Below are 11429 nucleotides of genomic sequence, written 5' to 3'. Positions count from 1 at the left end.
TGTGTGTGTGTGTGAGTGTGTGTTAGGAGAGTGAAAGAAAGAGAAATCTGTTACCTCATAAATTTATCAAACAATCATCAAAAGGATAATTTGTGCTTTCGAGTTCAACAGTATAGTAGTTGAGAACTGCCGCATAGAGCGAAGAAAAATCACTTTTCTCCCATACCGTGTTCTCGTTTTGTCGAGCCTTACAGTTTTACATTTTTTCACATAGTAACAAATTATGGAAATAAGCTAGGAAATAGGAAAATCCTTAAGCCGTCCTAACCACCTGACACTGACTTGGAGCATATTTAACTATTACTCGAGAACTGCTCTTTCAGAATTACAACTTGCCACAATAGTAGTTCCTTTATAGAGAGATCTACTCTATGTACGCACCTGTGTTGTATACGAAAGGAGTAAAAACGCGAGTTCGTTTGAAGTCGTGTATGCATTTATAAATTTAAGTGGCTATTAATACATGTGTACACGCGACGTTTATTATAAAAGAAACTTCTGGCTTTAACCGTTGAATGTAGTTTGTTACAATTTGTACTTTTAAACTTTGTAGTAAATGGTGAAGTTTTCGCAGTAAAAATGTATGCATCCATTTTTGTATTAAGAATAGAAACTATATCAGAATCCATTATATTATTATTTATTTTTTTTTTTTTTTAATTTTGTGTAAGTTAAATTAATAAATATTATTTTATAGCATCCAAAGAATAATTTACTGATCAATTTATGACTTTTCGATTTATTTAAAATTAACTAAAATTGGATGATAATACAGCATTACAGTGAATTTTAAAATCAGTACGATGGAAAATTTTTAGCAAATAAGCTAAATTATTATTAATAACTATTATCTTACAGTTAACATTATTTTATACGTTCACTTTTTAAAAGTAAACTAAACCCTACACTTATTTACTCCTTCTTAAATTGCAATTATAAAACAAACAAAATATTTATTGAAATTTAGATAAAAACAAGTTAACTTATAATTTATATATTTATATATAGATTAAGAAATTCTACGAAATTACAGAAATATAAATTTAATTATTTAGATATAAGTTACTAAATTAAAATGTAAATTAAGAAACTAACGTTCATTTAATAAAAAAAAAAAGACAAATTGATAACTGAAAAAGAAATATAGTTGGTATACTCGTTTTACTATCAGACCGTCAAACCCAGTGGCGTAACAAGGGTATGACGAACGGTGCTTACGCCAAGAGCGCAAATTCTAAAGCGGCATAAAATTGTGCAACAGTCGCATTTTTATTCTACTTTCAAAGCGACATTTTTCTCTTATACTTTTTGAAATCTGTAGAATCTAAAAACATCGATGTGACGATGTTTTTTCGATGTTAATAAACATTGAAAAAACAATTTTCTCACTAATGGTATCTACCATCTGCTGCACACTTTATTCTATGTATTGCCTTCATAAAATACTTTAACATAATATTACATTTATTTATTTAATTCAAGATGGATAATGTAGTGTACAATAAACCCAATAAAGATCAGTGATCTATACCATTACTTTTTTATTAGATATGGGAATTGTGACTCACTTTGATGAATCAATTTACTCAATTAAATTCACTTCAATGAGTAAGTCCATCAAGTCAAGTCCCAATTCCTAATTGACAAGTTAAATCATATCTTAACTAAGTCATGGTTTAAACCTAAATTTTATTGAATTAAACAAATCTAATAAATCATAAAATAATAATGTGTTTTTCAGCTGATCAGTTATCATACGCATTATATAAATTAAGTTTTTATGATTAATATGGATCATGAAAAATATTCGTGTAACAAATATAAAGATTATAAACGTGTGTACTGTTTCAGAAGTGCGTCCAATAGAGGCGTCCAATTATGAATATACGACGATCACTCAACCAAGCTTTTCTCGCTCTCGTCTCCGATCCGTCGAACGAGTCAGACATACTGCTTTTTATTTTTTCTGACTTACTTTTTCCGTTGCAACATCACCATCGGATCATTATTTCAATATTTATATTTTTATACATTTCTTTTATTATTCCACTTCGTCGTATTATTGCTGTATTCGACTGTGTTGTTTATAATATATCACTTACATTTGTTATTAACTGTATTATTTCAAATGTATTCTATTACCCTTCTGTAAGTTATTTTAGAAATAATATACCAATACTACAAATACCAAAGGACTATTATTGTTTGATAATTATCAACATTTATTTTTAGATCAACGATCGGCATTTGGTGAATATCGTGTAATTATTAAATTTTCTCGCACTCGCAGTCGAATTTCAGTATATTAAATTAAGAAAAAGTATTCGGTTACTTTTCGAGTAAAAATGTATCTTGTCTGTAACAAAATTATGATTACCATTTTGTGTGGGATATTTTTAATTTTTAAAATCGTTTAGATAAAAATTATAAAATATGATATAATTTAATGTATAAAATTTAATTTATATTATCAAATAAGCAATGTTTTCTAAGTACTTAACTTTAACAAACTTATATTTCTTATGCAAAAGATGGCATATTTGATGAATCACTAATGGTAAATCTAAGTCTTGGTAAAGTTTACATGGTTTAATTTGAACACTAAGGGAAAGGGTCGGATTCGAACTTTGGATATTCCAATGAGACACTTTAGTCCTGTAATGAAACAAATTGCAGTTGTAAAGGTAACTTTGTTTTTTTTTTATGACACAAAACACTTTGTTGCGTTCAGAAAAATTAATTATATAATAGTTATGAACGTTCAATTACTTTATATTTTATTTCGTCATAATGTATAACAATTTTTTTTTTCATAAGAATATAGCATATGTGCATGTGGAATTCATATAGAGGTATACCCGTGTATAGTGTGTGTGTGTGTGTGTGTGTGTGTGTGTGTGTGTGTGTATGAGTTGAGTGCTTACAAGGAAATTTGAAAAATATAACGCAAGAAAGTATGTTTACTTTAATATGACTTTGTTATAACACAGGATGTGTATGCGCACAAAGACGATAATTTCGCACTGATAACAGCTACATAAATGACATCATTGTAAGATGCCATCAAAAATATTAATCAAGAGCAGATAGTGTATATTATTAAACACGTTTAAAAATATATCACAGGATTATGTAGTGCAATAAAGAAGAGAAGAAGCTTATTCTCCGTAAAGCAATCAAAAAAGTGTTTGTGTTATTTTCCTCTACTAGGTCATTGTTCGTTCGTTGTTAAATTGATATTTTTACTAATATAATATACGCTTTTATAAATTTTTCACCGGGACAATTCTTCCAGGAAAAACCATTCTATTTTAAAATAACGTAATTCGATTAGTGTATATAGTATGGTATAACCTAGACCTAATGAAATTGAACATCATATACGAACATAAGAACGTGATGAATGGCTAATTGCAATCAATGATATCAATAATTAAATAACTAAAAACACGACAATGTCGTTTCATCGATTTCATTTTAAAACCAAACAATTATGTGAATCGAATATAAGTATTGCATGCTTCAATAGTTGTCATTACAAATAACGACTATTTGTACAGTTCCTTCATCGAATAGTGATTTTCTGCAAACAAAAATCACAGTTGACAACATTAAAATAATATTCAATGGAATTTCAAATTTACATGTTCCAATAATGTGATGCATAGTTATTCAAGTATGTTATTCTACTTATATATTACGAATATGAGAGGTATTAAAAAGATAAAATCTAAATTATCTATGTTTCTACAAATACAGAAGTATATTATTATATATATATATATATGTTTATTAAAAAATAAAAAACGCCGGAGTTTCTTGTGCATCGTTAAATGTACTAGTATTATGTATGTGTTTCGTTAATTTAGAAATAAAACTATAGAAAATCAATTGTTACCAATTTTAAATATGATCGTTAAAACTGTGAAAGTATTCAAACAAAAAAATATCAATTTTTGAAAATTTGAATTAAAATATGCCATTATTCGTCACATCAGTCAACCGAATTATGATTAAATCGTGATTTCATTATGTTATTATTCATGAATTTTGATGAAGTATCCATAAAATGATTTTACTTATTATTATCTAAGGTCTTTTATATATTATCATCGTAATCCATATTTTTATTCAAATATTTAAAGCATCTGTATAATCTATTTAACTTTTTGGCGTTGATATATGCTGTCAATGCGGTTGTTATAAAGTTTTAATGATATATATTTAAAAACGTAAAAACAAAAACAAAATTGTCTTGTGGTTAAATTAAATTATTTGTGATATTTAATAATTTTTTATAAGTAATTTATGTATATATATGTATAATATTACTTTATAAATATGTTTCTATCATAAATTGTTTTTTTTTTTAATCATAATACACTTGGAATCTAACTATACTAATATAAAAATGTATTAGTGTTAGTAATAATATTCTGTTTACTGTCTTTGGAATACAATAAATGTATTAATATAGTTCCACGCTTTAAAATAGTAATATAATTTATATTATGATAATTCGAATATATTATACTTTAACAGTGCATAATTTTGTGTGAAAAACTCATTTTGTTCATGAGGAAATAATAATATTCGCTATGGAAGTAAATACTAAGAACGGAGTTTAATTTGAATCTATAGTAATTATGGAACGACTACACTCCACCTAAGCTGCGCTTTAAAAAGTGACTAAATCACCAATCGCTTCTATGCACGTGTAATTAAGAAAACATACATTTAGCACAATAATATCATAGGTGGATATCAGGGGGCTTAGAGGCTTAAGCCCCCCCAAAATCGAAACTTTGTTAGAAATTTTATTCGTTGTTTTTATAATATATTTATAATTATATATATAATTAAATATTATATAATTATCTGTTCATTTTTTTTGAAAATCGTAAAATAAGAAATAAGAAATAATAAAAAACTATTAACAATAACATTAACAATACCAATTACATAGTTTGGCTACTTGCGAAAGAAGTTTCAGTGCAATGAAAAAAATAAAAACTTTGTTAAGGACATTGTTGGTTCAAGATAGGTTCAACAATCTTTCTATACTATATATTGAAAAAGATATATCGAAAAATATAAAAAGCAATGATATTTTGAGTATCTCTGCTAATACCAATAGTTATTTGTCATTAAAATAAAATATTAATTATTTTTAAATATACGTTATTTAGTGTTTTTTTAATACAATTTAAACGTATCTATATTTTTAATGGTAATAAGTTTTACTTGTGTATAAGAAGGGGGTGTGGGGGCGAAGCCCCTGAGGGTTATTTTACATTGAATTATTTTAGCCCCTCCAAAAATGTAACCAAATGACCGCCAATGAATAATATAAAGAAGAACAATTATAATAATAGAAAACTCGAGATAAAATTTAAATTTACATATTTTGTGTAAGTCTTCATAGTGAATTCAAGAGAAAATATAAACATAATATTGACAATTATAATATTTGACTTTCATGTACGGTAGTCAGAAGTTGATAGTTAACACAATACGCATCGACTATATCAAATTAAATAGTTTGAAAATATTATTGCAAACTATGTGCACGTGAAATGCCTGAATATTTCACTTTAAATGTGTTACACAACAAAATATTTGTGTGTAGTTCTTTAGATTTATTTAACATTGATATATGAAATTTAAATTATAATACAATAATAACCTTATTAACCATGTGACAGAAGTTGAACGCGCCATTTTTAATATTTAGTTAAAACTGTATATAAACTTGTCATCAACAGTTAAATTAGTTTTAATTTATTTCTGAATTAATTATTATTTCAACATTGGTGCAGTAGTGAATAATTCAAACTAAAAGCAAAAATTATACATTTTCTTGCATTTAAGCACAGCGCAAACCCAATATTTTAAGTAAAATTATTAATTTCGTTTTCGTGTTTCTCTTGCGATTTAAAATGTCTGTTTACCAATAATCCGTCCGATCGAACCCAAATTTTGAAATAATTTAACAAAAGTGAATTACAAATAAATAAATAAACAAAATATTATATATAGTTTCTTGCAAATTATTGTCTATGTTGAATCAACAGTAAATAATAATTAAAATTACAATAAATATTATTCTAAAGTATTTTAAAATGATAACTTTCTCAAATATATTACGCATATTCTATTATACGTATTAAGTTATTCATTACATTTTACGTTAGTGTTTATGTTCATCATAATAATATAGTAATAATATTATACTGATAAAATAAGAAACGAAATAGAATATATACATACATATAAATAAATAAATAATAAACATTGGTAAATGAATAAATAATCGTAGTAACAAATGATGTAACAACGAAAGCCTTGGAAGCTTTACAGTTGGCTAGCTTCGGAAAAATTGCGAATTCAGTTACTGGTATGTGACACGTACAACTAATGAAACGCGTTCAAAATGGGCTAATAAAACGTGTGCAGCGTAAAGGAAAAGAAAGGCTATATATTTTTAATAAGTCCGTGCAATTAATCACCTCCACGAATAAACCAATTTAAAAGCGTTTAAAGTCTGATGTTTTAAATTATACCCAATATGTTGGTAATACACTGTTTTCTGGAGGAAAGCGTTGCCGTATTTATTCGTTGAACTTTTATTATTTTGATTCCGTTATTCGCCGTTAATTCGTATTCTGAGGTTATCTCCAACGAAACAAACACAAATCTTTTAATACCAATATAATCCAAACGATCGATTTAATTTCACGAAATCGATAGGACTCGATCATTTATTATAATTTTCGTTGAAAATATTCGTTTTCTTCTAGAGAAATTATGTTGTTTTTTATTGCTACCGCGACGTTTACGAATTAATTCGCAATAAATGAGCACTCACTTTGAGCTTAAAGCGATGAGTTTATTACTCCAATGCACGAGCAACACTGCGTACATTAATACTTATCGGAAATTGTTTTTAAAAAATGTTTATTCACGATTCATTAAAAACTCATTTCGCGTTCAAGATTATTTCGGTCCGTGCAAATGCTATACAAAAAAAAAAAAAAATAACCGCTCTGCGGATAACCTGTACAAACGTCATCGGTAATATATATTTTTAATTATAAAATACATTGGAAAATGTTGCTTGTTTATAGACAGACATTTGCTCATTCACCCAATAACGATTCCGTTATAGAAAAATCATCAGTTTCTTAAAAAATATTAAAATAGAAATGTTATTTGAGGTTTATTAGAGAGGGTTAAAATAGCATCGTGGTTGTGATAAAAAACGTTTATAGAAGGCTATGTTGGGAATATATATTTTAATGAAAAAAAAATGCAAAAAAGTGGATCGCCCCCGGGTGGGCTCGAACCACCAACCTTTCGGTTAACAGCCGAACGCGCTAACCATTGCGCCACGGAGGCTTGTTAAACATTGATGGATTTCAAAATTATTTAACTGGACTATACGTATTCAATTGATATATACGATTTATTTTATTATTAATTCATCGCAACGTTTACGTGTAAACAATTGAAAAAATAAATACTTTCCCTTTTTGTCGTTAATCACACTTGTTTATCACAAGTTGATGTGGTTGATATGAAAGCATAATATCCACATAAAAATATCACACCGTTTGTACAGTTAGGTACAACCTTTTAGTTTTTATAACGTGCATGTAGTTGCACACAAAAACGAATTTAATAAATTATTCCGTTCACGTGTTACGCAAACAATTCTAAAGAATGCTTGACAAAAATACGACGTAAAAGCTTGCATCAGAAATTACCTATATCTTCATTAATAAAATACGATCATTGTTGTCAAACGGCATAGTTTAAACAGCACCAAATTTTGATCTAAAAAACTGCTCGTAAGTTAGGCAACATGGAATGAATGCCGTTAGAACTTTGTATTTAAAAAATAAAAACAACACATTGTCTTAGCATAAAGAAACTCGAAATAATCTTGCGCCATACAGATGAATAATTTATCCGTCTATACATAATCGACTGATTCTCATTACACGACAAAAAAAAAAAAAAAAACGGTAGAAATGTATGTGCCCAATTATAATATACGAAACTTTAATGGTAAACAGATGCATCTTAGAACTTTATCGTGGTGTGACGTCTGTTGAATGTTACACAGTAGGTATACGTATAATAACCAAGACAACAATAATATTAAGGATTAAAAAAGCCGAAACAACAATTGTTTGTTGTGCATCCTTTCCGCTCCACTAACTTTAGTGTCGTGTTGAATAGATACATGCTTTTCTAAATCATTGATAAATTGCTGCATAATATATTGCATAATCGCATTTGAAGAACCATATTCGAATCAGAATTCAGTAGGCATTTATCAGTACCTATGAAGTTTATACGATTTAAAATGTGTAAGAGGCATTTTAATAGATTGTGAAAAAATGTCCTCGCGTGCCATAGGTAGCTAAAAAAAATCGCTTGTTTTATCAGCAAAACTCTCATTTCAGTTAATGGTCATATAATGGAAAATTAAGAAAACGTTAGAAAAAAAAATGAATATTATTATAATGATTATATATTAATTTTTATTTATTTTATAACCATTTCCTACCAATACGTTTAGTTAAACATTGGTTTATGTCTGCAACTCACGTTAAACCACAAAATGACACAAAATTATTTATTAATACTATGACTTATAAAATCAATAAACTCATGAATAATATATTAAAGTAAGTAGCCTAATATCAACACATTTGCGCTGTTTTAAAAAATTCAAACCGAGTAAACAAACACCGAAACATGGTCGAAATAAGAAAATAAATTTTTTCACGTTTCTCAGAACACGAACGCTAAAAATGCATGCCTATAATACCCGGACTCGGAGTCTATTGGAGGTAATTAAGTTTTTGTTTTTCTTAGCCACAATGACTCAATGTATACGATAACCAGTGAACTACGGCAACAACATCGCACATTGGATTTTTCAAACATCTCGAGTTCGTTTCTCTCAGAGTACTCGGTGTTTTTTCTGGTGAATAGAAAATTCTAACGAATTTACAATGATGTTTATTTTTCGAATAGAATATTTGTAACCAAGTGTTTTATTTAGATTCTCGCAAAATTAAAATTGAGTAAAAAGTTTATTTTTCTATGTTTTTTAAGTTTTTCCATTACTGTAGAACTTTAGAAAAAAAACATTGAAATAATGTAACATTTCTTCCATCGGGTTTTTATTACTTTCAATAAAATTAAAAATTAATAATTTATGAGATGAAAATGTAATGAGAGACTCACCATTTTCATTGCTAAGAAATCAATAACTTTGGTTTCGTAATTTTTTTTTGTTCAGATCACAATGGAGAATTTTCTGTTTTTGGAAGTCACTGTTTTTGTTGACAATTTAGCCATTATTTGTTTTTTTCTTATATTTAATAAAACACATTTCCAGTGTTGAGATAAGTAAATACTTCAGTGTTAAATCTTCACCAAAATCCTAAAAATATTCAATACTAATCTATTTTATGCCTTTCCCTTTGCCCGAAGCTGTTTATCCAATGCGATGTATCATAATAATTTATACCGCAACACATTTAACGTAAGATTTTTTCAGAATTATAATTTTTAAATCCACTGTCTCAGTTTTAAGCTCAGCAATATCCCCATTTGTCCATGTGTATCTGTACGTGAGCCTATAACAACCGTACGTTTCCAACTTTCTAACTTAAGAACAATGATGAATAAATATTGACAAATTTCTAGTGCCGGAGTGTATACCTGTATATCGTTTGTTATATATGAAAACATTTTACACCAACGAAACATTTGACTTGATTCTATTACTATAATTAACAATAATAAATGGTAATTTCTTCGAAATTTCTATGCGATGTGCTGCGAAGTCGGTGTGTTTTAGAAATGAGTCAACATTAACAGTAATAATTTCCCACTTAGACGTTATCAAAGGCGTTCGGTGAACACAACACCGCAGAATACTAAGTATAGCAGGTCGGGTCTTTCTTTGGTCCAAGGACAAAATGTAATTTAAATAGATACTGTATATTATATAATGCCCATTGGAATCTGTGCGTTTCCTTCAATAATATCTCAGAAATCAATAATATCCTTGTAACGCAATTAAATGGCCAACACTAATAATATTTTATTGTGCGCAATTTATGTTTGATTTATTAGAAACTAATGAAGTTTGTAATCAAAGGAGTGTGACCTCGAAGACTATTATCATTGAAATTGTAAATCGTAAAAGTTATAAAACATTTTTTATGTCGATACACGATGTTAAGTTTATCGGTTATGTGATTCAATAAAATTTGAAATACAACCTAGGGCAATCTTTACAAAATAATAATAATAATAATAATAATATTTATAATTTTAGTTTTTTTTAGTACATTATTGTAAATAATAATCGAAAAATAAAATTTTTATCGGGTATGTGTAATTAATTAATTTACCATTATCAATGTTTTTTTATGAGTCTATTAACACTATTTTGACTTGAAGAAGATCCGATAATTACAATATTTTTAGATTGCTAATAGGAAATTTTGTCTAGTTGATACTCTAAGGTAAGGTTTTCCAACCCATGGGTCACAAAATATTTTTGATGAGTCGATGTTCGTAAACTAATGACAAGAAAAATATTTTGGTTGTCAAAATATCATTATATTTATTAGATTTAAGTTTGGCAATATTAAAAAAAAAATGATTAGTAATGTTATTATATTAAAAAAGCATAGTAGGTTTTTTTTCTGGAGGGTCATCTACTCAATACAAAGGATATTTTTGGGTCACCTTATGGTCTCCTTATGGTTAGGAAACACTGTTCTAAGGGGTATTATTTTCCGAATTTTTCAACAGTTTTCTTAATAATTGTGAAAAGTTGACGAAAAATTATAAAAATACAACAACATTTACGACACACCGGTTGTTTTTGACAAATTTAAAATTTTGTTTTTATTGTAACTCAAAAAATAATCATTACAGGGACATAACATTTTCACTAAAAACTTAAATGATTATTTGCTATAAATATTATAATTTTTTAAAGATTTTTATTTTTATTTTTTTTTTTGGGCGTATGTATAGAAAAATAAAATGTTCGAGTTTTTATAGAATTTATTTGAAAATGTCTGTTGATATAATAATGTTGGCTTAATAAAAAGCCTTTAAAATATAATACAAAGTTTCTGAAATATTTATACATAATCAATTAAAAAAAAAAATTAAACTTGATTTAAAAAAAAAATAATTTACAAGCTTTAAAATATTAAATTTTAATCATACGAAAAAGATTAAAAGTCACGAAAATCCTATACATTTTTGTAGTCAACAATTCATAGAATTTCCAATTTTATAATTAAGGCTTAAAAATAGAAAACAAATTTTTTTATTGGAAAGTCATAAAAATTATTTATAAATGTTACAAAATGGAATTTCGATGA

At 27.1% G+C, this 11429-nt stretch overlaps 1 non-coding gene across 1 annotated transcript; it reads right to left on the bottom strand.

The window, feature by feature from the left end:
- Nucleotides 1–7325: 7325 nt before the first annotated feature.
- On the bottom strand, nucleotides 7326–7398 carry Trnan-guu. Its single transcript has one exon. It is a non-coding gene; the product is annotated as a tRNA-Asn (tRNA).
- Between the last annotated feature and the right edge of the window lie 4031 nt (nucleotides 7399–11429).

The sequence above is a fragment of the Sipha flava genome, unplaced genomic scaffold (assembly GCF_003268045.1).
Source record: "Sipha flava isolate LNK unplaced genomic scaffold, YSA_version1 3_pilon_pilon, whole genome shotgun sequence".
In the NCBI taxonomy this organism is placed as follows: Eukaryota; Metazoa; Arthropoda; class Insecta; order Hemiptera; family Aphididae; genus Sipha; species Sipha flava.
This window is presented reverse-complemented; position numbering and strand designations above follow the sequence as displayed.